This window comes from Martes martes, assembly GCF_963455335.1.
Source record: "Martes martes genome assembly, chromosome: 2".
In the NCBI taxonomy this organism is placed as follows: Eukaryota; Metazoa; Chordata; class Mammalia; order Carnivora; family Mustelidae; genus Martes; species Martes martes.
The window spans coordinates 142678659-142706574 of NC_137889.1; the positions used below are offsets into that span (position 1 = coordinate 142678659).

General features: G+C 57.0%; 1 protein-coding gene across 1 annotated transcript in view; it reads right to left on the reverse strand.

Moving 5' to 3' along the window:
- SORCS2 (sortilin related VPS10 domain containing receptor 2) overlaps positions 1 to 27916 on the reverse strand; it is a gene marked incomplete at both ends in the record, with an annotated part of 422366 nt that overhangs the window by 316076 nt on the left and 78374 nt on the right. The gene's annotated exons all lie outside the window — the stretch shown is intronic.

Sequence of the window (27916 nt, forward strand, 5' to 3'; positions counted from 1 at the left end):
TTCTTGGGGTTGAGGTCCCACGAGAGGGTCCCTGCCCACATCACCTAATTAACCGGCCACAAGTCCCATTTTACAGTTGAAGTCACTGAGGCCCGTGGGCGTGAAATGGGCTGCCCGCTGGTAGGTCCTGGAGCCACACCTGAAATGCCTGCTCCACCCATCTCCCCCTGCGCTCCACCCTCCGCACCCTTACCCAATGCCTCTCCTGGCCTCTGTCTGAGGGAGGGGCCCAGGTACAAGGGCCTCTGCCAGATCCCTTTCTGCCCAGGCAGACAGACAGCAGCTCCACCCGCAGGGCTCAGAGAGAGGGAGGAGGGAGCAGAGGGAGCGAGGAATCATGATCCCCCTTGTTGAGGGCTTGCCCTGCGGCAGGACAACCTCTCCTGACAGCTGGGCGGGGCTGGTGACTGCGGGGACTCAGGGACTCGAGCTGACAGCCCTCCTGCCCCCGCCCAGCCAGCCCTCAGCCACGGAGGCCCAGCCACGTGCCCCGCGGGAGTGTTTCTGCTTCCTGCTCACTGTGCCCCCAGGAGGCTCCAGCACTTCTGAATCCCTCCCCGAAGCCACCTGCCTCACCCCGACCACGTGACAGGCCATCGTGGCAGAGACACCCGGGTGGGAGAGGGAGTACAGCAAAACCCAAAGCCATCCTTCCTGGGACTCCGCCGAGGCAGCCTGGCTTAGTGGAAAGACAATGGGCTTTAGAGCCAGACTGCCTGGGTTTGAATCCCAGCCCCGCCACCTGCTGGCGGTGGGGTCCGGGATGTCCACTGCTCTGGGCACAGAGTACCCCTATAGAACACAGGGGATTTCCATGGAAGACACCCCACACAAGGAGGGTGTGAGCCTCTGGTGACAGGCCCTGGGCAGGGCGTGGGGCACACAGTGGGTCCTCGGCAAATGTCCCCTCCCCAGGATGCAGGGTGCACACCTATGTCAAGAGTGTAGTCCTTCCAACAACAGCTTCAGTGAAGTGACACTTTCCAGTCTCCTCGAGCTTTGAAATGCTGCTCCCTAGTCCCCAGGGCCACCCTATGAGAACGGAGTTGTGCTCCCTTTTTTCAGATGGTAAGACTAGAACTCTGAGGGTGAATGAACCTGAAAGAAGCAGACCAGGACTGGCACCAGAAGGGACAGGACTGGATCCCTGGCTCCTGGCAGCCAGCAAGATCCCATCCAGCCACTCAGCCCGAGACTGTCTTACCATCCTGTTCCTCCTCCGTGGACCTGGGCACAGCGGCCCCTCCAAGCAGCTTCTCCAGGCCCCCGGATGCTCCGCCGGACTCACCTGCCTTCAGTTCCAGAGCATTGCATGTGGGAATCGGAACCCGCCGCCTCAAAGCCAAGGACTACATCTTGATCCCCTAGGCCAACAGGGCAATCTTTCACCAAGCCCCCTTCAGGATGCCCACGAGAGGCATTTCACCCCATCCTGGTACCCAAAAAACACTCTGATTCTCCTGAACAGTCCCCTTGATTCCTCAATGGGCCAATTTCCCCCAGGACTGTTTGGAACAAACCCAGTTTTGCTTTTTGTTTTGGCTGCTAGGATGCTCTTTTCCCATTGGGTTTGATACCTTTCTTCCCATTATGTGCCCTTCCTATGAATTCCCTCAGCAGTTCATGATTTTAACGAAGTATCAACACATACTTTAAGAAAATCACCTCAAGCCCTTTGCAGAACTATAAGCAGTTATGAATACATAAATAATATTTGACACCCCTGCTAAGTGACAATTGTGTAATAATGCGAGATTTATGGACTTCGGCACGTTACAACACCCAGCAAATGCACAGTTAGGAGAACTAGAATTATCAGAGCATTTTATACACATATAAAAAAGAGGGGTCCTCAAGGACATGCCAGATTTCAGGAGTAACGGAAGAATTGGCCTTCAGGGTGGGGCAGGGGTGGGAGGCGGGCACCAGGCTGCTGCCGGCTGTGTGCTCTCAAAGCCCCAGGTGCTCTCTGCAAAGGGTACCAGAATTCCAGCCGCTCCTTTCCACACCTTATTTGAAAGTCAAAATAGATCCTTCCGCATCTGAATCCAGATTGTCTGCAAAGCCAGAGCTCCTGGGAGGCCTTGGGGAACCCCTGTGACTTTTGAGAGGCTAGACAAGCAGCCCGGTGGGGGGGGGGGGTCACTGCTTCTCCCAGGACATCCCCCCACCCTCCTCCTGCACGTCCAGCTTCCTCCCCATATAAGTTCTTCAGGGACATTCACACGGTGAGGCACAGCTCCAGCCCTGCACATAAGACTTGTGGCAAAGCTGGGACGAACCAGACCCAGTCTTCTCCAGAGAAGCCCAGGGCGCCGCAGTGAACTGAGAATGTCACAGAAGCCCAGAGACTGAGGATGGCAGGGGCGGGGCCACATGGAGCACAGGGCAGCTAGGCCAAGAGAGGGAGGGAAGGGAACAGGTCTCTTCCAGAGGGAAGAGCATGAGCCAGGGCCAAGGCTGGGAGGCTGTGATGGGAACGGGGACAGGCCAGCAGGGAGAGGGACAGGACTGCCCGGGTCACTCCACCCGCTTTATGGGTCAGCAACAGGGAGCCACCCTTGAGGCAAACAAACAAAGTGGTCAGGATTACTTGCCCTCGTGGCCAGTTATAAAAGGCCTGGCCTCGTGGGCTCACCTCACAGCCAACCCCGTATGTGCTCCCCCCACCGACCTCTCTGCATCGCCCAGCACCTTCCAGACTCCATGCTCCCCGCTCTTCTGCTGCTGTCTGGCCCACCACCACTTGGCATCCCTCGCAGTACCTCCTTCGTCCTGTTCATCCTCTCTGCTCCCCGCTGCCCCCGGGCCTGGGCCCTCAGATCTGTCTCAGTCCACGAGGACAGGTGTCAGGTGTCCAGGCCCCTAGCCATCAGACCACCCCCCTCTGGTCTGCCCAGCCCACCACGCACAGCCCATCTGGTACGCCCCACGCGGCTCAGGGAGGCAATGGCCTGCCTCTTGGCGAAATCTCACCGGGAACGAGCGACTCTCACATGGCCTCCACCGCTATATCATTTGCACCTGAGTGTGAATCTAGATGAACGAAGCCACAGGGGAAATGTGCTCAGATCACGCCGCTCCCCCACACCCCTTCACGCACCTGAAGTCAGGTCCCGTGCGTTCCCAGGTCTAGGAGGCCCCTGGGATCAGAGCTCCGGCTCAGCCCCCAACCCTCTCCCTGGCCCTATACCCACATGTTCCCCCCTGCCTGGCCCAGAATGTTCTTCCCGGTTCTGCTCCTCCATCGCTCTCACACTTAGGTCCATCGGAAACTACCTGGCTCACTACTTGTCTGCTCCTTGCTATCCCTTTCCCTTGCAGGAATGTCAGCTCCACGAAAGCTGGGACTTGGCTTCGCTCGCCATTTTGCATGAACAGTAAGCACCAGGCACTTTGTTTAAGTGAATCCATAAGCCGAGTGCACCTGAGTAACAGAGCAGCTCAGGCAGCTGGGGCTCACCCTGTCCCATCCAGCCCAACCTTCCGCAGCCTTCCATGGGCACACAACAGGGACCCGGGGACCCCCCGACATGGGGTGCAGGGTAACTCTGGCCAACAACATCAAAGAGTCATGAGTCCCTGCCCTTCTATCTGGAAACAGCGGCTCATCCAAATGTGCGGGTGTGTTTGCGTTTCTAAATCCCCCATGAGTCGCCGTCTGGCACACATCAGCTGCCGCCCGGGCCATCTGGCAGCGGACTCAGAAATCTGCGTCCTCTAAATAAACTGTCAAACGTGAGTTTGCCCAGCAGGTAATATCACACACCTCGGGAAGAGGTGAAAAACCTGGCCTCTTCCGTGTTCTTTGTTTCCAGGAGTAGTAAAAAGCTCTTTCTTCTATGGGGATCCAGCGTCTCACCCCTGAAACCATGTGATTCCCCAGCCCGATGCACCAAGCAGGCCCACACGGACTCAGGAGAGGTGAGATTTTCCTTTTACCACCACTAGTATGGAAAGACATGCTCCAGGGAGAGAGTTCCCTAAAAATCTCCAGCATAAAACTCTTTGATTATTGGTTTAACTACTGGGAGGGGAAAGCCACTGTTAAGCAATATATAAATTTCCGTATCTTTGCAAGAAGAGTGCACCATCACTCAGTATCTGACAGCACAAACCCAACCATCTGTGAGAGCCAGGAGGATAACACAAAGGGTAAGCATGTTCGGGGTGAAGCTTTAGGGAGTAGGGGGATTGCAGCCAAGTTGAGAAAGTGCTCCTCTCCCCTGCCAAGGGAGGCGGCCTGGTGACAGGGACAGGTGGCCACACAAAACCAGTGTCACCAAAACTTTGATTTTTCAAGAGAAGCTACAATTCAGATCTTTATATTAAATATCATATTTTGAAATGTTAGAAAATGCTGTGCAAGCCAGGTAAGACAAGTCAGAGGGTCAGATTTGATTTTAAGCTAATAAAACCCAAACCCAGCTTAATTGATAACTAGGAGGACTGAAGCCTCCACCCCAGTAGCGCTGGTGAGAAAGGAGGCAGGTCTGTTTCCAAGCGTAATACTGTTTACCACCTGTCTTTACACAATGTCTAGGAACCAATCAAAAATTACAAGACACGTCAAAAAACAATAGCAACTCAAAACAACCCAAACAGTGAAGGGAAAAGCACAGGCTACAGTCTACCCCCGCAATGGCACACCACCCAGCAACAAAAACAGACAATTGACACCTGCCAGGATGCGGGTGAGTCTCAAATGCATTGCACTAAGTGAGACAACACAGACCAAAAGGTTACAGACCGTGATTGTGCATGGAATCACATCATCACTCACATGGCATTCTGGAGAAGGCAATGCTATAGCGACAATTCCAAGTCAATCGTTGCCAGGGGCTGCAGGAATGGAGAGGACCTGCCCTGAGGGACATAAGGGAATTTAGGGGACAACACATTGTTCTAGGTCTTGACTGTGGTGGAGCAAACATGACCATATGTGTTGAAATTCACAGCACTGCACACTGCAAAGGGTCCACTGTACGGAATGTAAATCTTATCTCAATAAACCTGGAGGGGTTTAAAAAAGGGCAGGCCCCAGGTGACGGGCTCTGTGGGGAGTAGCTAAATATTTGCACCCACGGAGGGGCACCTGGGTGGTGTGGTAGGTTAAGCTTCCCACCCTTGGTTTCTGCTCAGGTCATGATCTCAGGGTTGGAAGGTCAAGCCACGTGTCGGGCTCCGTGCTCAGTGTGGAGTCTGCTTCAGATTCTCTCTCCTGCTCCCTTTGGCCCTCCTGGTCATGCTCACTCGCGATCTCTCTCTCTCTCTCTCTCTCTCTCTCTCAAAAATAAATAAATAAATCTTTAAAATAATAATAATAATAATAATTATGGCACCCACTGTGTAAGTACCAACTGCACACCAGTGGCTGAACGATTCATCACAACCAAAGGGTAGATTCCATCAACATTTTACAGAACAAATCGGGCACTGGAGAGACAATGGGGGTTGCCCAAACCCACCCAGCAGTTAACACGACAGCTGGGGTCTTCCAGGCACAACTGACAGTGTGTGTGCCCAGGGGAAGCCAGCGCCCAGCCCCTGGCCCTGCACTATGAGGTCTGTGAGCCCCTGAGGGCAGGCTGGGGTTCCCCATCGAGTCTCTGAGGCCGGTAATGCCTTGATCCTATTAGAGGCTATACACCAAATGGCTCCATTTTGGCTTCAGCACCTTGGAACCAGGTGACCATGGTAAAGATGGCAGCCCAGCCATCTGCTAGGCAGTTGGATGGCCTTCAGTGGCCTACCTACTTCCCTGAGCCTCAGTTTCCCTGTCTGTAAAATGCAATGACACCTTTTGACATAATCACTTGAGGACCAAACAAAATGTAAAACCAACATGAAGAGCCAGTGCAGGGTACATAGTAGGTGCTCAGTGAACATAGTTATGTTGCTGGTATTAGATCCAGCACAGCGCTAGCCTCTGTCTTCCCTGTTTCGTTCCCAGCAGTCTGGACCCTGTTCTGAACACATATTCGTTGTTCCTGCCTCCAAGCCCTTGCTAGAAGTTTCTTTAGCTCTGCACACCACCCCACCAGCCTTCCCTACTTCGATGCAGGCTTCAAGGCAAGTTTGAACAAAACCTTCTCTCTTGGCCAGCTTCCAACTTCACAAATCAGACCAAGGAAGGGAGAGGGAAGCGCCCAGCAAGCTAATGGTGTGAGAAGAAAGGGAACCCTGGGCTACCAAAATCCTGACAAAGAGCTCCGTGCTGCCTTCTCCAAGACCACCAGGCTCCCACATACATGCTTTGACCCTCAAAACCTCAAACTTGTCCCCACCCCTGGGGTTACAGCCTTGGGAGGCAGGCCATAGAGGGAGAGTCGGCCAGCCAGCGAGACCAGAGTCAAGTCTGTGACATGTGCTTTGCAGGAGATACCCCACCACTAGTTCCTGTGGCAAGAGAAAGGGAGCTGTACAGGGCCCCGGAGATCTGGGTTTGAATCCTGACTCTGCCAACCGGGCTGGGGGCCCAGCACAGCCGGCTGGCCCTCTCAGGGAGGCTGTGTGTGCAAGGTCATGAGCTGCTTGCAGAATGAAGATGCCGGGAAGGGAAAGCATTCGTGCACAAAAGGATCTGAACCCTTTCCCGAAGGCCAGGCTCCTGACTCCACCTCCCATCCCCACCTGTCCTCACGCCCCGCCCAGTTGTCCTCTGCATGCCTTCCAGAGCTCCCTTCCTAGGCCCTTATGTGACAAACCATATATTTATTCTTATTCTCTGTTGAGGTCCTCTCACCCCGCCTCCATGCCCCAGAACATCAGCTCCGTGAACATGGGGTTTTTCTGATTGACTCACTGCTGAGTCTCCCCAGAGCCCACTTAGCACATAGTAGGCATCCCATACATACTTGCTGAATAAATGGCTTGTCCTCCAGCTTCTGTATTTGGATACCTTGAGTGGGCATTTATGCCAATTGAGCTTCGTACAGATGCAAAAAGTCGCGGACTCTTGAATCTCCAGGCACTAAAACGTGGAAGACTCAGACGGGGACAGAAGGGTTAATTCCCCCTCAGGGCTGAGACAGGAGAGAAGCCGCAGGACAGCAAGTCAGAGTCACGCTGGATGGCCATGACCTTTCCTCCTGAACGATACCACCTCCCAAGTCAATTACCGCAGACCCGCGAGCCACACGCATTGCTGTATGTGTGCAAGCTTAGAAAAAACGACTCCCCACCCCCCCCGCCAGGAGGTGAGGCTCCTGCCCGGCATCTCCAGCCACTGCCAGCTCCAGACAGCTCGCCCTAGCATGGTGGGCAGACATGGGGTGCAGATCAGATGTGTCAGGGAACCCCTCATCCGCCAGGGCCCTGGGCCTCCGCCTTCTGTCAGACAGAGATGTGTGAATCTCCTAGGGATGTTCATGGGGCACCGGAATCTCTGTCCTGAAGCCAAGAGGGCTCTCACGCATTCAGGGAGCAGCTTCACAGAGCTCCTACAGAGGGTCTGGGCTCCCACCCTGTGCCGGGGTCCTTCCCCTTCTCATGACAGCACCTAAGAAGAGGAGGGAGGGCCCTGGACCCCACCCACCCAAAGGAGGTCCCACACTCCCAGCAGTGTCCAGCCTGTCTGGCCAGGCCATCTTGGACTGGGGAGTGGGTGTGGGGTGGCGGGCAGCACGCTGGAGACTGGGGCCTTGGGCACTCGCTATGTAGCCTTGGGCACGTGACACAGCCTCTCTGTGCCTCCATTTCTGCAGCAGGAAAAGGAGAGAATCAAGGAAAAGATCCTAGAGGAGGGGCCGGCACACAGCTAAGGAATGTTCAACTCCTGCTGCCCCGGCAGGTCCCACTTAGGTCCCCGGGCCACTGTGGCTCTGGCCCCGCTATCCCATGAGAGCATGGCCTGCAGGGTGCCCTGAGGCGTTAGCATGCCAGACACACAAAGACACCATCTCCTGACTCTGGAGTCCAAAGGTGCAAGATCCAGATGTGAGTGGGTGATTCCCTCGGGCCTCCCTCCTTGGCTTGCAGATTGTGGCCCCTCCCTGTGTCCCCGTGTGGTCATCTCTCTGCATGTCTGTGTCTTGATCACCTCTTCTCCTAAGGACACTGGGCAGCTTGGATCGGGGATGCCCTAACGACTTCATGTTATCTCAGTGAGCTCCGAGACCTGAGCTTCACCAAAGGCCACATTCTGAGGTTCTGGGCTCAGGGCCCCAACTTATGGGGCTGGGCAGGGGGGGTGTCGCCATTCAGCCTGTACAGCTGGGGACCTGTCAGCATTTAACCGGCCGGTCCCAGGGCCCCACTGGGACCTTGAGTCTCTGTACATTTGCTTAATCCACTGAACAGTGGAAGGGTGGGTGGGGGTGCCTGGTCCCATGACTTGTAGAGCCCCCCTTCGCCTTCAGAACAGCACACCCGGGAACCTACAGGGTCAAGACAATCAGGAGACTCGGGCCCCCAAAGTCCTAATCCTTAGCCCCAGAAATGGGGTTGCTGACGCAGAATCCCTATGGTATGTCTGACCCAAAGAGCCCTCCCCCCAACTGGGGGAGGAGAAACGCTGACGCTAAGGGGGCCCCCAAGCCCAAGGAAGGAGCAGCAGGCAGGAGGGGCAGAGCCATGGGCCAGACCCGGCCTCCCACCGACACCTGCGCAGACACGCCCCCGGCGCGCCCCCAGCACCGGTCCCACCCAGGCTGGGACTGTGACACATGTCTGCACGGTACCCGCTACGTGATTCCCCCGAGCCTTCCTGGCATCCTGCTCCCGCGGCCCCTGCCCCCACCACCACCATGGGGACCGCTCCTGTGTGGGCCTGGCCCCTGACAACTCATTCATCCACCTGACCTCAGTTTAGGGTCCCCGCCAGCCCCCACGCACCGGGCACTCGCATGTTACCATCACCCGGAGCAGCTTTGTCATTTCTGGGCCCCCAGCCCCCAGCATCGCCCCAGGCACAGAGTAGGTACACTGGCGTTCATTGAATGAGCAAGTTGATCTGTAAACCTTGTTTCCCCAGGACACTGGGGACCCCTGACGCTTTGCTCTGGTGCCCCTATGGGTGTCCGAGTCCATGGCGGCTCGGGGAGAGTGACAAGGGTCTCTGGGCATCCTCGGACCCTAGAGGCTCTCATGAAGGCTCAAGGAAGTCTGCCTACTTCAGGGGGGCTTCGGTTCTAGTGGTAGAAAAGGGAGCCACGAGATCCAAATTCCCTCGGTCAGAGCCTTAGGAGTCTGGTGGGTGGCAGGGGTGGTGGTGGTTCACCGGCCCCTGGGGTCCCACCTCGGCTGGGACTTCCGCTAACAGGTTTGGAATGGCTGGAAACTGTGCAAGAACACAGTCTTTGGGTCCCTATTTATTTCTTGTATGAACACAATATTCAGTGTTCTCCCATAATTCACCTTGTCATCCTGCATGGCTAATAACAAGAGTTAACATTTTCTAAGCTAAGCACTTTAAATTCCTTATCTCATTTAATCCACGTACAAACTCAGGAAGGTTGGATAACTTGTCCAGGGCCACGCTGCAACCATCCCAGAGCAGTTACTAGGTACCATCCTCAGCCTCATTTGTCCTCACACATTTATCCCAGACACGTTGTGCTCAGGGCTGGGCCTACACCAGCATGTAGGAGGTGCCCAACAAAAGCTTAGTGAATGGTCCTGTCTCTTTTCTTGTATCCCAGACATGCAATACTGGAAATGCTCAATAAATATTTATTGTTTGGGTGGATAGAAGAGCAAAAGAATGAAGGAGAGGAAGGAGGGAGGACAGGAGAAAGAAAGGACGGAAGGATGAACAATGGAAGGAGGGATGGATGAAGAATAGAAAGACAGATGATGGCTGGATAGATGGATGGATGGAAGGATGGGGGGATGGGGGAATGAGGTAAGGATGGATGAATAGAGGATGGATGGGTAGACGATGGAAGGATGGAGGGAAGGAAAGATGGAGGGAGGGAGGGATGGATAGATGGAAGGATGGTGGGATGGGTGGATGATGGAAGGAAGGATGAGTAGAGGATGGATGGATGGCCAGACGATGGAAGTAAGGAGGGATGAAGTGATGGATGGATGGGTATAGGGGATAGATGGATGGATGATTGGATGGGTGGGACCCCCCCCCTCAGTGTTCAGGAGGACAGTGATCTGAAGACTCAAGCCTGCAGTAAGTCGTCAAGTACAGAAGCTGTGGACATGAATGACGGAGCAGAGAACAGAAGCAGCCAAGACCCTAAGGGAGGTATAGAAGTGAGAGAGGGTCCCTCTCACTGGGTTGAAGGAGAGGCTCCTGGGACTGACCTGTGAATGGGAGAGCTAGGGAAGGGTCCTCCTGGGAGGAAGGAGGGCGTGAGCAAAGTGACAGGGTGGGAGAGAGGTGATCGACGTGCCAGCTGGGAGTCACTAACCCCACCTGGCTCCCTCCCAAGACGAGGAGCTCTTGCAGGTCAAGGGCCAGCCATGTCCCTCTCTCCTGCTGCAGCACCAGCCCTGGCCCAACCAAGGATGGACAGGGTAGTCAGTTCTTACTGCTTTGACGGATTCCGCTCATGAGCCCTGATTGAGGTAACATGAAATGAAAGCAGAAATGAGCACACATTCCGCACTGACTACGCACCAGAAGCCCACCAGGCATGATCTCAGTAACCCTGGAGACAACTTGGCCATGGTAACAGTGGGGAGACTGACGTGCCCAGGGTCACACAGCCGGGGCTGGCAGAGACCAGGACGGAGCCCAGGCCACTAGCTGGAAGGACTCCACCTTCTCCATTAGGGACAGGAGAGGAGTAGAAGAACAGTGGTGAGACCTTGGGCACCAGCTCACACATGTGACCTTGACACCGGTCCCTGCATGGCAGGGCAGTCCATTTACAAGATCTTGGGGGCCCCTGCTCTCCACTTCTCGTTTCTCAATGATTCATCAAGATGATTAGGAAAATCCAGAATTCCCTTAGGATGCTGGGTGGAGGAGCCGTGCATCAAGGTCTGCCGCCACCTTCTCCACCTGAGTGATGCCAGGAGGTGGGTGAGGGGCGAGGCTGTCCTGCCCAGTCCCTCCCTCACCCCGGCAGTCCGGCTCAGCCGCCATCACGCCATCACCCCATCACCCCGCAGCGTGGCTGTATGAAGGAGTCTGACTCCGGGGGGTGGGGGTGGGAAATGGTCGCATTCAAAACATCGTAACAAAAACACCATTGGGGGGGGGGGGCAGGTTACGCTCTAAGCACTTGTCCCTCATGGTCCCAGAGATGGGAGGCAGCCCCAGCGTCCAGGGCCTGATTCCTCGTGGATGGCCTTCATCCTGCTGCATCCTCCCATGGTAGGGGGCAGGGGGCTCTCTGGGGCCTCTGGTAGGAGGGCACTAATCCCAGGCACCAGGCCCCATCCACATGACCCACGTGCCTCCTAGAGGCCCCGCCTTCATCCGCCATCACACGGGGCGGGGTGGGGGGGGAGTAAGGCATCACTCACCAAGATGCGTTACGCATGAGTACTGGGGGGACACAAACACTGGGTCCCCTACAGAGGTGTTGCCGGAGGTGGGGGAGGGGGTAGGAAGTGGGGACAAGTCAGAGATCCACAGCTGGCCTTGGTGACAGGTGCACAGAGAGCTATGAGGACCCATTGCTGGGGACACGGTGAGGACCCAGCTGGGTGGGGGAAGGACTGCTGGAGGCGGGTCGGGAAGACCTGCTGGGGTGTGCCTGCCGGAAGAGGAAGACCAGGGAATCAGGCAGAGGGGGCAGGGGTGGGGGCACCCGCCGGGGAACATGGAGGGGCTGAGGAGAGGCATCCTGACAGCAGCCCAGGGCCCAGACTTGATCCCATGGCCCTGGGAAGCCACATTCAGCCGCGGAGGAAGGAGTGACCTCATCAGACCCACCTCGGCAACATCATTCCAGAACAGTGTGAACATCTGGGGAGACTAGAGGCAGCAAAGATGGGCCGGGGGGAGGCTGATTCAGATGAACGGACAAGAGCACCCAAGTTTCTGGAAAAGAGGCCAAGTCCAGGCCAGTTTTACATGCTGCCTCTCCACAACGCCTGGCTTGGGCAATGCAGTCTTTTTGTCTGTCTTCGCAGCTCACCCCCTTCCACTTCCTCCCTATCTTAACCTAACCGTCCCCCCACCCTCCCCTGCAGGTGCTCCCAGGACACCCGCTCCTCCGTCTGTCTGCTCCCCTCAGCACGCCTCTTACACAAAGCCAGCCAAGCAGCCTGGTGTCTGCATCTCCCACCTTGGCGCTATCTCCCCACTGCAGGAGGAGGGCTGTGTCTTCACTTGTCTTTGTATCCCTAGGCCTGGCACACAGTAGGCACACAGGGAGTCTCACACCTGAATGAATGATGTCTGGATGTCCCACCAGATGGTGCCGTTACAGCCCTTGTTTTGCCCCCTAATGGTGCCAGACTGATACCCTCGAAATTTAATCCATGACCAGGGAAGCTCTTTCACTTTAGTGAAATTAACTGCTGTGTCCTTCTGCAGTCCAGGCCCTGTGCGCAGTAGGGATCCACAAATAGAGAAGAGTGGCCTGATCATCACAGCACCCTGGGGGGCTGTGCCAAGACCCCTGTAGCCCTGCTAGGCCTCTACCCAGCTGCACGTCCCATTTATGGGGCCCAGGGCTGGTCGGCAGACCCATGGCCCAGCTGTGCAGGTTGCTGACTGCTCAACGGACAGGGGCTCGGCCCAGAGGTCTGAACGGAGCAGACCTTTCGCTGGTGCTAGGAGTCCTATGATGCCCAATTATACCGAGCATGTTTCATGTTATAGAAAAGGGGCTCCTGATCTTCAGAGGGGCCAGCTCAGAACTTTCCCCTGGACTGCGGCGAGAGGCTGCAGGGGCCCTGACTCAGCTGCATGGGGCCTTCAGGCGATCCAGAGTGCCTGACCCACAGGTGGGTGTCTGCTCTGTAGATAATCTGTTTAGTGGAATAGTCAACAGCCCCACAGACTCAGGAAAGGCCACGGAGGGGCCACCCCGTGTGGACTGAGCACCAACTCCACGCCCTGTGCCCAGATCAGCTTGTGTGATTCACAACAACTGAAATTTCTTCTCTCCAAGTCTGGGGGCCAGAAGTCCAAGATCGAGGCGTTCACAGGGCCCGACTCCTTCCTGCCTCTTCCAGCTCCTGGGGCTCCAGGTGTCCCTGGGGGGGGGGGTGGCCCCGCGCTCTGTGTCTCCTCTGTCCTCATGTGGCCTCGCCCTGTGTCTGTGTCCAAACCACCCCCTCCCCTGCTTTTATTTAACGGCACTGTCACTGGAGGACGGCCGCCCTGACCAGCATGACCTCCTCTTTGCTGGATTACGTCTAGGAGGCCATATTTCCAAATGAGGTCACAGTTTCCAGGTAGACGTGAATTTGGGGGGACACTCTTCACCCCAGTTCAGGCCAACTCCAAACCCACATTGCTTCTTGCTTCCCTACACCTTGCTTCCCTGAGCAAACTCTATCCTTTCACTTGCCAGCAAACGGGGCCAAGGCTGCCCTGCTCCATTTTGGACTGCTCATGTGGAAAACAGAAGTGTCTCCACGGCCGGTGAGCTCATTTCAGTCATGCTTGACGGGCTCCCCACAAAGATTTTCCGTCTGCTCCCTCCCAGAGCTCAGCTCAGAGGCCCCCTTTCCAGAGGTCACACAGGCCCCACGGAGAGCTAGCAACCCTTGGTGGCGTCCACGTCCACCCACGGCACCTGGAACTTTCCGGGACATCTGGAGGCGAGGAAGGGGCTCATATCTGTCACTCTCCCTAGAAGAGTGGCCCCTCGTCACCATGGTTGAGCCAGCTCTGTGAGGCCGTGTGGGATCCGAGCCAAGGCCTCTGGCCAGCTCTTCCTCAGACGCCCAGAGTCTCCCCAACAGATCTGGGCTTTGGGGAAATCCGGGAGCCCCCTCATCCAGGACAAGCAAGCCCAGCTCCAGCAAGTTCTTCTGGCATGAAAACAGGAAGACCCTGTCCACCAAGCCAAGGGCTGTAGCAAGGGGTAGAGTCGGGCCTTCCTGAAGTGAGAGAGGAGGACCCTTTCTCCAGAACCTTCTCCAGAAACACCCTGCAGCATAGCACAGACGAGAGCATGAGCTCCCAGGATGGTGCCCCCCCCCCCGCCCACTGGGGACCATGAGACCCAAGACAGAAGGCCTGGGTCTTGCTGACACCTGAGGCAGGTACAGAAGGGAGAAGGAGGAGGCGGGAGGAGCAAGGATTTAAGGCGCCAAAGGAGAGAGGGGCGGAGGACGTCTGAGGGGTCGTCATTCCACGTCCCAAGGAAAACCCACACAGGGAACCCCAGCTCCGGTGGTGTGGGCCCAAAGCCCACAGGCCAGAGTGGGAATTTCTCAGGTATCCAGCTGAGTACCGGTCAGAGCCTGAGCATGAGGACAAGATTTCTTAGCTATCCCGCCAGAAGCACAAAGCATAAAAGAGAAAACTGACAAAGGTACTTCATCAAAATTAAATCCTTCTGGGGCGCCTGGGTGGCTCAGTGGGTTAAGCCTCTGCCTTCAGCTCAGGTCATGATCCCAGGGTCCTGGGATCGAGCCCCGCATCGGGCTCTCTGCTCAGTGGGGAGCCTGCCTCCACCCCTCTCTCTGCCTGCCTCTCTGCCTACTTGTGATCTGTCTGTCAAATGAAAAAAAAAAAATTAAATCCTTCTGCTCTTCAAATGACACTGTGGAGGGGAGGAAAGGACCGGCCACAGACTAGGAGAAAACACTTGCCAATCATAAAAATGAAGACAGTCCTGCTTACATAAAGAGCTCTCACAACACGACAATGACAAAAGCAACAACTTAAAAAACGGACAAAGGATTCTAATAGACTCTTCACCAAAGAAGGCAGATGAAGGGATGATAAATCAGCATTAGGAAATGTGGGACATCAAAGGTCACTAGGAAAAGGCAAACCAAAACCACGGTGCGGTACCACCACACACTTGTGAGAATGGCTAAAATTAAAGAGACAGACCATTCCAAGTGCTGGCAAGGATGGGGGTGGAGGCAGGGACAGGGTTCACTTTCATCACTGGTGAAAATGTAAAATTGTGGGGAGCATGCGGGGCACAGTCAGTTGAGCGGCCAACTCTTGGTTTCCGTGATCACGGTCGTGATCCCGGGCTCTCGAGATCAAGTCTTGAGTCAGACTCCGCGCTCATGTAGAATCTGGTGGGGATCCTCTCTCTCTCTCTCTCTCTCTCCCCCTCTGCCCCAACCCCCTGCACTCGCTCTCTCTCTCTCTCTCAAATAAATAAATAAATCTTCAACAAAATGCAAAGTGGTATAGTTCAGCAGTACTTCCCAAAGGTAAACGTGAGTTGGCCATCCCACTCCCAAGTATTTGCCTAAGAGAAATGACAGCGCCCGTCCCCCCCAGCCCAAAACTCATACAGGAATGGTCGCAGGAGCTGTATTGTAACAGCCACAGACTGGAACCAAACCAAGCGTCCATTAGCACCCAGGATAAACAAATCGTGGTCTGTCCAAATAGCGGGATAAAAAGAAACAAACGAACCATCAACTCACGTGACCACATGGGTTAATCTCAAAACAGCTCCATGCAGTAAGAGCACAGGCGAGACAGTGCACCACTCACATCAAAGTCCACAGTGACAACAGCACCCGACCCCTGCAAAACCGATGGGGGACTGCAGAGGGAGGGACGGCAAGGGGGCACAAGGAAGGACTGAGGGAGATGAACGTGCCCTCTCGTGGTGATGGCTTCTCCGGGGCTCATATGGGTCAAAACTTAACAAAATTGTACACTTTAAATATGTACAATTAATGGCATATCAAATCTACCCCCAATAAAGCTTTTTTCAAATGTCCTGAGGCTGACATAGGGCTCCAATTCATGCTGGGCGTTTTTTTCTGGAATGCTCTGGGCAACATTACAAATTCAGAGGAGTCAGTTACTCTCTGCAAATTTGCCCAAAACCCAGCTTTGCAGCCTAAACGTTTCCCAGACCAGGGCAGGGCAAACATAGGTCCAAGGTCGAAGCTGCGCAGGACCCCGCCCCCAGGCCCACCCAGCCGTGGCTGCCCTTTGCCCCACAACGGGACTGAGCCTGCAGGAGGCCCGGGGGTCCCTGGGCCCACATCGTCCGGTTTCTGACCCGGAGTCTGCTCAAGTCAAACAAGCGTCCTCGTCCGATGGCTCACAGGCCACCTTTAGAATGAAATTCTTTGCAACAGCCAACATACAAGGTAGATGGAAGGTGTGCCTTATTAGTATGCAAGATTACTTAATCAATTCCATGTTTAAAGCCAATTAGGCCCTCCCACAGCACCCCCACATCTGGAGCTGCCACTGTATCAGGGAGATATCCTGACCCAGGGAGGAAACGGGCATCAATTACAGAACACCGCCCCCGACCCCCTCCCACCACGAGAGACCCACACAGGCCTGAAATCTACACTATTTGTTTGCAGACATGCAGGGGCTCAGACACAGACCCCAAGGGTGGGAGATGATCTCGAATGATCCCTGCAAAAAACCAGGCAGCCTGCCAGCCAGGGAAGGCGTCTGGGCCCCTGTGGGTCAGTGGCCGCCTTCATCAGCATTTAGTCAAATGAATTTAACCTGAAATTCAAAGCCAATGTTTGTGGCATCCCTGCGATTCCCTCCAGGAATCGGGCTTTAGAGCCCGCATTTTACCCAAGTGCCTCACTTTGCGATGGGCAGTGAAGGCCTGGAAGGGTATGCCTTCCCCGGGGACCTGCCTGATGTCCTGAGCAGGACCGGGGAACCTGGCCTTAGAAGGGGGCTGGGGCCCCTGTCACAGCCAAGCCCTCAGCCCAGCCGACCCCCACCTCCTTCACACTCGAGTCAGGAGGCCAGCGATCAAACCTCAGTCCACTGCTGAGTGTGTGGCCTCAAAAGACTGATCTAACCTCTCTGGAACTCCGTTTGCTCATCTCTGTCACAGGGCTGGCGACGCTCCTGCTCCCGTGAGTTGTTGAGATTCGGTAGACACGACAGCCACACTGCCCAGCATAGCTCAGCCAGGCAGGGGTGCGGTCGGAGAGCTGGTAGCTCTTCATGCCTCGCACGGGGTGCCTCCAGGGCCCCCCAGCTCCCGCCGTCGCCTGTGCTGCTCCCTGTGCCTCCAGCACCAGCTCCCCTGCTCTGAGGTCCCCAAATCCCCCCTCCTTCGGCCTTCTTTAGGAAGCAGTCCCCACTTCACAGGGTGGGGGATCCACACATTTTGAATTCAAATCCCACTGTGCCCATGTACCCAAGTTTGCACGCCATGTGTTACACCCCAGCAAAGGCCCCTGCAGGCCAAATGGGGGAGACGGTGGAGGAGGGAGGGAGGGGGCTTCGCCAGGGGCTCCAGAAAAGCTCCAGAAAGTAGAAGGCTGCCAGGTGAGCCTTGCACGAGGGGGAGAGAGCACCGTCACATGACTGGCAGACCCAGGTTCAGAAGGAGTCTGGGGAACATGAGGCCTTGGAGAAGGGGGTACAATGTGTGGGCATGTGTGCTCCGAGCTGCTCTGCACCCAGGCCAGGATGTGTGGGTTTGTCCCAGAGAGGCAGAAGGAAAAGCGGAGAGAGGAGGAAGGGGGCCAGGGCCTGAGGACCAGCCCTACTCGGGGGCGGGGGTGCGGGGGGAGCAGTGATGAGCGGGGACTGCAGGAGGACAATGAGCGGGGGCTGCTTGGAAGGGAAGCAGGCAACATGGCTTCCTTTAGAAAGCAAGATGCCACCAGCTGCCTAGGTGTGTCTGTGACGTCCACCCCAACCACTCCACCGGCTTGAGTAGGCCACCAAGCCCACCAGCGTGCTGTGGAATAGGCCAGCCTGACGTGCCGGCATCCCAGGAAGAGAGTGGGCTCCCAAGAGGGCCAGCCTGGCGCACAGATAGAGCAGGGGTCCACCCCAAATGCAGAACCCAGGCCCAACCCTGGCTTTGGCTCCCGCACCCTCAGATGCATAGGGCTCAACCTCGTGAACCCTGAGTCGGTGGGTCAGAAGAGCCCCTGCTGCCTGCGATGCCCCCTCAAGGTGATCAGGAGGGGCTGATGGCAGAGGAAGAGGAAGAGCCCTCAGACAGAGCCCAAGGTCACCAGGTGAGGCTGGTGCGGAGGAGGAGAGAGAGGGGAGGTGGGACCTGGGTTCTCAAGCCTTTGCCCCTCTCCTGGGGTGGGGAGCGCTGAGCCCCTGAGGACTTTGAGCAGGGCCAGAGTCCAGGAGGAACCCTGAGCGGGGGTGGGTGAGAAGGGCCCAGGGTGGGGAGGCTCCCCCAGCACCCCTGACTCAGAACAGGGTCTCCATGTCCTCACTGCACCAGCCACATGAACAGAGGGGCCCGAGGGGACCCAGATGGCTGTGGATAAAGAAACAAGGCAGAGTCCCCTCCCCGGTACACACGTGCACACACACACACAAGAATCACACACCCACATGCACACCCACACCACATGCTTCCCACCCACCCCTGTGGGCCCCCAGCTGGCACTGTCCTCCTCACTTAGTGTTTGCAGATCAGCGGTCAGCACGCACCCACCTCAGCTCCCTGCAAGGACCAGGCACAAACAAGGACAGAGGCCGGGGGGGTCCCAGCCCAGGGGGCCGGGGGCACACACTTGCCCCCCCAGCCCCTGATTCCCCATCTATAGCCTGAGGAATGGCCATCCCCCCACCCAGGCTAGCACGGGAGCTGCCGGAAAGAATGGACAGGAAGTTGTGCACATCCAAGTGGCTGCTTCTCTTCTTTTTTGGATGAATTAGTTATGGAAAAAAAAAAAAAACAACTTTCAGGCTGCCTAGAAGTGAAGGAGAAGAGTCATGCATGGAATCTTCCGGAGTCCCCTCCCCGGGCCTGTGAGCGTCCTTCCCAGGCACAGGGCAGCCTTTGTCTGGCTCTGAAAGTGGTTTGGGGAGGGGAGGAAAGGGGAGAGGAGGGGGCTGCAGGGTTAATACAGCCTGGGACTTGGCTGGCCTGGCTTCTCTGCCCCTTTCTGGGAATCTGTGCTCAGGCACAGAGCCTGCCCCGCCTCCATATCCCCCAAACACAGGCGGTGTCCCCCAAGAACCAGACTGTCTCAAGAGACCCAGGAATGGGACAGTGTGATCTTCCAGGCTCTCCCAGGCACCAAAATATCTCTGAGCCCCTAGTGGGGGGTGGGGAGAGCAGTGCAGGTCATTCAGACCTCCTTCTTTGTCAAAGGGCTAACTCCTGGACACTGGAAAGTCCCCCGGTCAAGCCCCCAGCCTACCTCCAGGGTCCCCTACAAGTTCTCCTGCTGATGGTCACTTGCTGCTGGCCGCAGTGCCCGCACCCCTCCGGGGTCAGGGCCAGCCCCTGACTTCTGAGAAGGAGGGTGCGGTACATGGAGCCCAGACCCACCGGCAGGACAACCCCCGATGGCCCAGGCCAGCACAGGACCCATCATCCCCACCTTGCCCAGCGTGAGCTTTGGGAACTGAAGGCGACTCCCCCGCAGACCCCCAGCCCCTGGGAGCCCCCTTCCTGTGGGCTGGCCCTACAATCCTTGGAGGGTTTTCAAATGACAGCATCAAACGCCCCCATCCTGCTCCTCTGTTCCGAACCTCCCCCCGCCCCCCGCTGGGCTCGGACTACGTCATCTTCAGAAGTGAACACAGTGGTCAAGGCACGTCCCTATTCCCCGAGACTCAGCAGGACCAAGGCCCCCCTTCCTGCTCTCCCCTCCCCTTCCCTGCTCCCAGTCTCAGAGTCGCCTTACCAGCACCGGGGCATGTGCCCCAGAAGCCAGACGGGCGCCCTCCATTCGAGATGCCTCCCTCTCCCTCCACCTCCAGACCACAAACCTTCCCCAGCACTGCCCCCACCCGCACACAGGGACAGGACAGTGACGGGTGCCCCTGTCCCACGGCCCACGCCCTGGCACAGAGCCCTGATCCCGCCGGCCGGCTGCAGGCTCCTGGAGGGCAGAGCTCAAGTGCAAGGGGCCTGTGTCTCTTCACTACCCGCCCCCCCTCCCCGAGGCTCTGGTTCCCTGCCTCAAGCTCAGCCGGCCAGCTGCTGAATAACACATCAACACCTTTGCACAATTCTGTACACCTCACTTCTATCCACCACCCGGCACAGACAGGACCCCCAGGATTTGCAGGGTAGGGGGAGCCAGGCCCCCTCAGCCACCCATGGAAGCCACCAGTCAAACCCCAGCTCCAGGCCACTTATAGGACCCACAATGACGCTAGGCCCCTGAGAGTGGAATGCCTCACAGCTTTCCCTGACAACCGCAGGGCCCCCTCCCTGGTCCACCACCTGCTGTGGGTTTGCAGGGAACACGGGAAGGGAAGCAGGAAGCGGGAGCCCCAGGCAGCTGAGCGCTGTGTGGGAGGGATGGGTGAGGACCTGGCCCTGTCTCTATTTTCAGAGCTGGCCAAGCATCCCTCCTTAGCAAGGATTGTGTTCCATCAGAAGAATGCGCTGAGGGAAAAAAGATCAAAGGAGACATGGGAGCAAGAAACACCAGTAAGTTCCAGCGAGTAAGGCCCAGCTGCCTGCTGCCCAGCGGTGGGGGGACAAGATCTCTGCCAGGAACACTCCCAGGGGCAGGAACCCCAGGAGCCCCCGGCAGGAAGCTTCAGCTGCATTCCAACCCACTGGACAGCTGAAACATCACACTTTACTGTGCTTCTCCTGAAGAAGGAACGAGAAGCAAAGGCCGCGCTCGTGTTGTAGGACGAGGCTTCTGCAGAGGGCTAGGCCTTCCTGTCCCCTGCGTCCACCAGCCCCAGTCCCTGCTCCAGGGGTGCCAGCCATGTTCCCTCCCAGGCTCAGACTCTCTACCCAGCCCCAGGCCCAGCTCTTGGAAGAAGACAAGCAGGCTAAGAGGGGACCGGCCTGGCCTGTATGGGACGGTCCTGGCGTGTCACGAATTCCGCCAACTGATCGCTGGTTTTCCATCGGTAAACTGAGGCTGAGAGACGCTCCTGCTCCTAGAGCTCTGGGAGCATCCAAGAAGCCATGGGGACGCGGGACTGGCTCAGTAGGGCGCCCAGCCACGGGGCCCTCCCTCACTCTGCTGCCCCTGGCCTCCTCTGCTCAAGACACTCTCACCACAGGTCCCCCAGCGAAGGCCACTATCACCGGCTTAGATGCCAAGCTCTGTGGCAGCTGGACAGGGGGACCTGCTGAGCTCTGTGCCTGGCTCCCTGGCAGGTCTGAGACAGCATTGGCCTTCATCCATCATCCAACAAGTGATGGCTCAGACCATCTCCTCCTCTCCCTTCTCTCTCTCTCCCTCTCCCTCTGCCCCCACCCCCTCCTCAAAAAATAAATAAATAAAACCTTCAAAAAAAAATCTCATTAAACTTGGTAGTGGCAGGGTCTTGGGCAGTTTAGTCAGTAGAACGTCCGACTCGATTTCAGCTCAGTTCACGATCTCCGAGTCATGGGATCAAGCCCCACTTCTCGGGTTCCACGCTCAGTGGGAAGTCTGCTGGAGATTCCCTCTCTCCCTCCCTCTGCCCCTCCCCTGCCTCCAAAAATTAATAAAGAAAATCTTCCTTTAATAAAAAGCCTCATTAAACTTGACAGTGACACTAGCTCACACCGGCTCCAAGTTTAAGACAACAAATAAAAGAAGGGGAAGCGGCCCACAGAATCTGATGTTATCTTGGACGGCGCCAGTTCCCACCTCCTGCATGTCGGGAACCGGGACACGGGGGACCAGGAGCAGGCGGCCACCAAGCGCGGAGACGCAGCTTTCTTGTGGAAGGAGAGAGAAGCCAAGGCCACACAGAGGTAGCATGGGGACCAGACGTCCTCGTCACCAGCAGATATGACCCATTAATAACTCCCCGAAGCCTGAATTCCCGACACAATTAAAAAGGTGCCGTAAGGTACTTAATGAAGTTGGGGACACCTCATTGATTTGGATATTGCCTGTCCCCCGGGAACTTGCTTCCCGTGCACCGAGATGGCCTTCCCCCGGACCCTGTGCCTGCTCCTTTTTTTGAAAAGGTCCTCCGGGGGCACTAATTCTGAAAAATCAAATTAGATTGGCTTTTTATGACCCTGTCAGAGCTCTGTTTTGCGAGTGTGGAGGAGCGGCCCGGAGGGACTCCACATTAACATACGATCATGAACAAGGCCCCCCAGGAACTCCAAGGCCCTGGGACCCAAGGTTGGAAGGTGAAATCACTTTTCTGCTGGGGCCCTCAGAAACCTCAGCTGTTAACACAGGCCTGGGGACACTGCAAAGTGCTAACCAGATGATATTCTTATGCTTACTGACACCATAAAAAGCTATTCAATATTCTCTCCTTGTAGTGTTGAAAGGGACGCTGGTGTCCACACGTGCCTACATGCACATACACAGTGCATAATTATTGATTGTGCCTACTACATGGCAGAGACTGTTCTAGAAGATGGGGATAAAGTAGGCAAAGTAGCTCACATTTATGCAGGTGGGGGGACAGACAGTAAACAAATAAGGAGGTATAATACATGTTATAACCGACTTTGGTAAATGACCTTTTGGAAAATAAAAATAAGTGGGGGCATAACCCCACGGTTGTTTAAAGAAGGTGGTCCGGGGAACCTTGCTGAGAGGTGGTAGCTGTGCACAGCCTGAAGGGAGAGGTAGAGAGCAGACATCTGGAGAAATGGATGGTGCAAAGATCCTGGGGCAGGGGTATGCTGGAGCACACCGTGCCAGGAGATAAGAAAATGGCAGATGCAAAGGCCCTGGGGCGGGGGTGTGCTAGAGCACATGGTGACAGGAGATGAGGCAAGGAGAAGGGGCGGTGCTACCTGGCTTCTTGGAGTGAAGTGGGAGCCACTGCACAGCAATTAGTCGTGCAGGTGTCTTTGCTCCAGCAACACAGCAAGCTTTTGGAGGGCAGGGAGCATAACTGGCTCCAGTTTGCATCCAGGCTTCTTGCAAGTCTGCCCCATCAATATCGGGGATACGAGATGATGCCTGCGATTGGGCCACAGAGATGAGACCAGAGTCAAGAAATAACAAACAAAACACAACTCCACGTAATCAGGTGCTGAGGTGGGAAAGATGGGCCGCAGTTGTAGGCGGTGCAGGTGTAGGTGGTGGGCCTGCCTGCCATCCCTCCCATGCTGTGGGCCACAGAAGCCACTGCAGGGGAGAGGGGAGGGGGCAATGACAGAAGGAGAGGGGAGGTTACCATAGTCCACTACGAGGTGCCTGGATTTGTCCGAGAAAGAATGGGCGGGAACAACAATTCTAGGTGTTAACCACCTCCTTTCAGATCAGCAAGAACGCAATCCAGAAACACGTGCAGGATGGACCACTTGGGAGATGGGTCCACCTGATGGAAAAAGAACAGAAACTGTCCCTTGTCACCTAACTGGTTTCAGGAAACACACTCTCCCCTGGGACTGTGAGGCCCCCGACACTCAGCCCAGGCAGCAGAGGCGGCTGGGGGGGTGGGGTGGATTTCTGCCAACCCCCACAGCTAAGGCAGCAGCTAGGGCCAGCCTAGGCCTCTGCCCCCTGGAGAGGAGGGACCGGCACGCGCCAGGCACAGCGCTCCCCAGGCCGGCCGGCAAACCAGTCATGGCATGGGACCACTGACCAGGTGTCAGTAGCCTCCCCAAGTTCCAGACCCAGTCCTGAGCCCGGCCTAGCCGCTGAGAATTCGGAATGATACTGATCCCCTCATCCGTTCATTCAGGGAGGAATGTAAGGGGTCCTGTCTCTGCACGGCGCAGTGCTCATCTCCCCCAAGAGTGTGGACTAAGGATGCGCACTTAGCATTTACTTGCTCCCTGCCTCCCCTCCAGAATATAAGCTCCATCCAGGGACACAGGCTTCTTGGTCCTGATCACTGCTGCTTCTCCCGTGTCCCATGACGCCCGGCTTGAAGTTGTGTGAAACAAACATCCATGGAACCAACGAATGTGGTGAGCGAGAAGACAGGGAATGCCAAGCTCTGGGTGTGCTGTGGGACCCGTGAGTGACCCAGACCATGCCTACCCCAGGGATGAACCGAAGGACAGAGGGCCAGCCAGAGGAAGACAGAGGGACCACACCAATTCAGGGTGGCACCTAGCTGAGGCTGAGCCACCTGGGGAAGGTACCCCAGGTAGGTGAAGCCAAGCTGAGTCCTGCAGAGGAAGGAAAGGCCGACTCCCCTGGGGGAGCATCTGGGCAGAAAGAGCTGCTTATGCAAAGGCCCTGAGGCACACAGGCACACGCTGTGGCTTCAGGACCCTGGATCAGGACCCTGGATCTTGCAGAAGCCACGGGGCCAGTGGCCAGACTGACTAGAACGAGGCTCTTCTCTGTGAGCAGATAGAGGCCACAGGCCAGGTCAGGGTGGGTGGCAGAAAGGGGCTGGGCCAGGCCGGTGAGGGGGCTGGCAGGAGACAGGCCAGGGTGGGGGTGGGGGGTCCCCCCAGGCATTCCATGTGGTGGTCCAGGACATGGAGGCCAGACACCCTGCATTCAAAGGCTGGTGAGTTACTTCCCTTCTCGGTCGGTGTGGTGCCAACACCCATGCAGCCGGCCAGAACATGGGCATGAAGGCTAGAACAGGGCCTGCATCAGCACTGATGTACCCCGATAAAATCAGTTCATTCTTGGAAGTCAGAGGTGGGGATAGGGGAGTCTCATTTCCAGGAGGGTCTCAGCAGGGCTTGGGAGAGGGCTTGGGGAAGAAGGGAGCACCAGATTCAAAGAATCCTCCCTTGATCTCCCCCTATCCTACAACCCCCTGCCCCTGGCTCTCAGACTCTGCTGGGTCCCCAGGAAAGCTGCCCCCACTTTCCAGCCCGAGGGCTTCCTGCCATGTGGCTTGAAGAGGATCCTGTCCTCCCTCCAGTGCTCCTGCTCCTGGGCTCCCTCCTCCAGGAAGCTTTCCAGGCAGTGACTATGCCCTCACTGTCCCCTCTCCCTGAGAAGCCATTCAGTGGTTGCTCAAACAATTTATCAGTGGCTCAAAGGGCAGGGCAATGCCTGTTCCAAGCCTCAGTCCGTGGGCCCAGGGGAGGGCATGTGATCTCTCTTGTCCTGATTCTGCCAGCCTGTAGCTGTCTTCTCAGCCCCAGAGAGAAACACCGGTTCCATCAGACCCTGACTCTTGCCTTTCCAGCTTAGAGGGTGGCCAAGTCAGGCAAGGTGGGTGTCTGGGAACTCTGGGAAGAGGACAAGTCAAGGTCAAGGCCAGTGCTCTGGTGTGTGTGCCTGGCTGGACAGTGGGATGGAACCCTAGGGAGCTCAGGGACGCGTGTGCCTGGAGCTCTGGGCAGCAGAAAGAGTCCCAGAGAAGGACAAGTGTGCCAGACAGAGGGGCGGGAGTCTGGCTCAGGGCTTCCTGCCACTCCTGGTTTCAAGATGCTAAGACATCCAGGGAGAGCCCAGACTTTCAGAACCAAGACCCTGCGCTCCTTTCCCTTATACCTTTAAGAAGAAAGAACCACAAAAACCAACCACCTAGAAAATTCTCTGGGATCTAACAGGTGCTCCCTTCATAGACGTGTGGGTGCTTTTGCCCTGTTTTAAAAGGAAGGGGAAAAAGTTATCTCCAGCTGTTCTTTGATGTTCCAGACCAGATGGTCTCAGAGATTTCTTCAGGGATACACCATCCACACGGAAAGGCACTGAGCATCGCAGACGGGGAGAGCCACCGTCGGAGGGAAAACAAGCCGCATCCCACTGACTAGGATCGGGGGCCTGGGCCACCTTGGCAGCCCCGATGTCTCATGAGGGCCCAGCATGCCATCAGCTCAGCCGGGCCCCCACTCGCTGGGCCTCCAGCAGCCCAAGCAGCAACCCCCCACCCCCAGCCTAGGCTGGGCCGCCTGCTTTGTCTGCCAAGCACCAGAGAGTAAATTCCCCAGGGCACCGCTGATTCCTCCTGCTCTCTGGTCTTATCTGCCCACCTCCCTCCACATGCATCCCCCCACCCCAGGGTCCCGGGAGCTGGGTAGGGGGCACCCGGGGCCGGGGGGGCCTTCCAACACCCCCTGAGGCATGGGGTGACTTTCAGGAATCTTCCCATGAGGCCCTTCCCAGAGGGGGACAAACCCGTGGAGGGAGGCGGGCTCTGGAAGCCCCAGAGGTCTGTTCCCCCAGAGTCTCCACTGCAGGGCTCCAGACACCACGCAAGGGTCCGCACGATACAGGGAGCCCAGGGCCACAAAGGGTTGCTTCAGGCCCCCGCTGCATCTTTGGTTGATGAAGACATGGACCCCTGTTCCTGGTCACTCCAGCGAGCTGGCCCCCTTCCTCCTTCCTCCCAGCCTGTGACGCTGGCAGCGTGGACACTGAGGCTGGAGACCATGCTGGTCCACGCCGTCTACAGCGGAACCGAGCAACCTGTGGCCTTTGTGACCACCAGTGGCTCTGAGACTCTGGGCCTCACAGTGGGTCACAGCCAAAGGAAAGCCACAGCTGGGGTGTGGAGGCCAGGGAGTGCCCTTGAGCGGCATGGTGGGGCCCCGGGGCACCTCCCCAGCCTGGGCCTAAGTCTGGGCGGCCCTCGCTCCTGGAGTCACATAGGATACATCCACCTCCCATTCCGAGGTAGCTCTTCTGAGTTTCACCACAGACTCTAACCTCCAGGAGCCTCTGGCAAGAGCCTGGGACAAGGCCTGCAAACGCCAGGCCACAAGCCCCCCCACCGCTCAGCAAGGGGCAGTGACCTGCCCAGGCCTGAGGGGGGTATAGCTCAGGGGTAGAGCATTTGACTGCAGGCTTGGGGTGGGGGGCAACAGGAGCAGAGCCACCATGCTTCCCCCTCCCCAGCTGAAGATCCCACCCAGCACTAACCCCGAGGAGGGGCCAGATCAGCAGAACAAACACAAAAGTGGCATTCATGTGGGGAGCCTGAGGACAGCGGAGAGCCAGAAGGCAGCCCAGCCTTTCCCGCCAGCCTGGCCGGGCAGCCATCCACCGATGCCCTTCACAGACAGACACTGAGTGCCCTGTGGGACCCCGCGACAGGCACTGGGGATGCCGGTGACTCAGGGCCTCTGCCCTCCAGGACGGGGCAGGCATGAGAAACTCCAGAGGCCCAGAGAGGGGGCCCATAGGCATCCAAGGAGGTAGAGATAGCCCCGCCAGACCCCCAAGCAGGAGCGGTCAGTGGAGTATCAAAGGCAGGAAACAGTGGGGCGGGGACACCCAGATGGTCCCCGGCCGGTGGGAATCCAGAGGCGTGAAGACACAGCCATCTGGCAGCCGGGCTGGTTCTGGGCACCCGGGACGCCAGGCCAGGCATGTGGACTCCCGGGAGGGAGGTGGGGAGATGTGGGCTTGTATCTGACAGCTGGGCACACAGTGCAGAGCACCCTCCACCCTAGGGTTTGCTGTTTTCCACACTGACCTGAAGAAGCGGCTCTGGCCCCCGAGGTAGTGTTTGCAAATACGAACTCATCCACTCCTCCCATAGCCCAGTGGCCGGGACACTGATTCCCATTTGACAGGTGGGCAAACTAAGGCTTGGAGCAATGCGGTCGTCTGCCCGAGATCTGCACTCATAGGGGCAGAGTGTCTTCAAGGGACAGAAGAGAGGGAGCCACTCTGGGTTCCAGGGGCCCTCTGTGGGATTCAGCTGTGCCCCCAGGGCCTGGTCTTTGGAGAAGAGGCTGTCAGGGAGCCCCATCCCGGCTCATAAAGGCCCACTACCAAGTGTGCTCACTGCATACAAGCTCACCAGTGAGTGACACAATCGAGAGACAGAAATAGTGTCTGCCCGGGAGGGAGAGAGACTTCCAGCTCCTAGGGGCTGTGAGAGCAGAGGCTGAGCGGGGCAATCCAGAGTGGCCAGGGAGAAGAGGGTGCGTGGGAGGAAGGGATGGTCAGTCCGGGGGCCAGCCAGCAGGTGTCCCTGCAGCTATAGGGCTGGGCACTGAGTTCTGATTCCCCACATGTGGGTGCCGTCCCCTTAGGGCTCAGACTTGCTAACCGCAAGGACCTCCACACCCCAGGACTTGTTTCTCTGTCAGCTGGGAACCACACTGGCCACAGAGGGCTTGGCATCTTT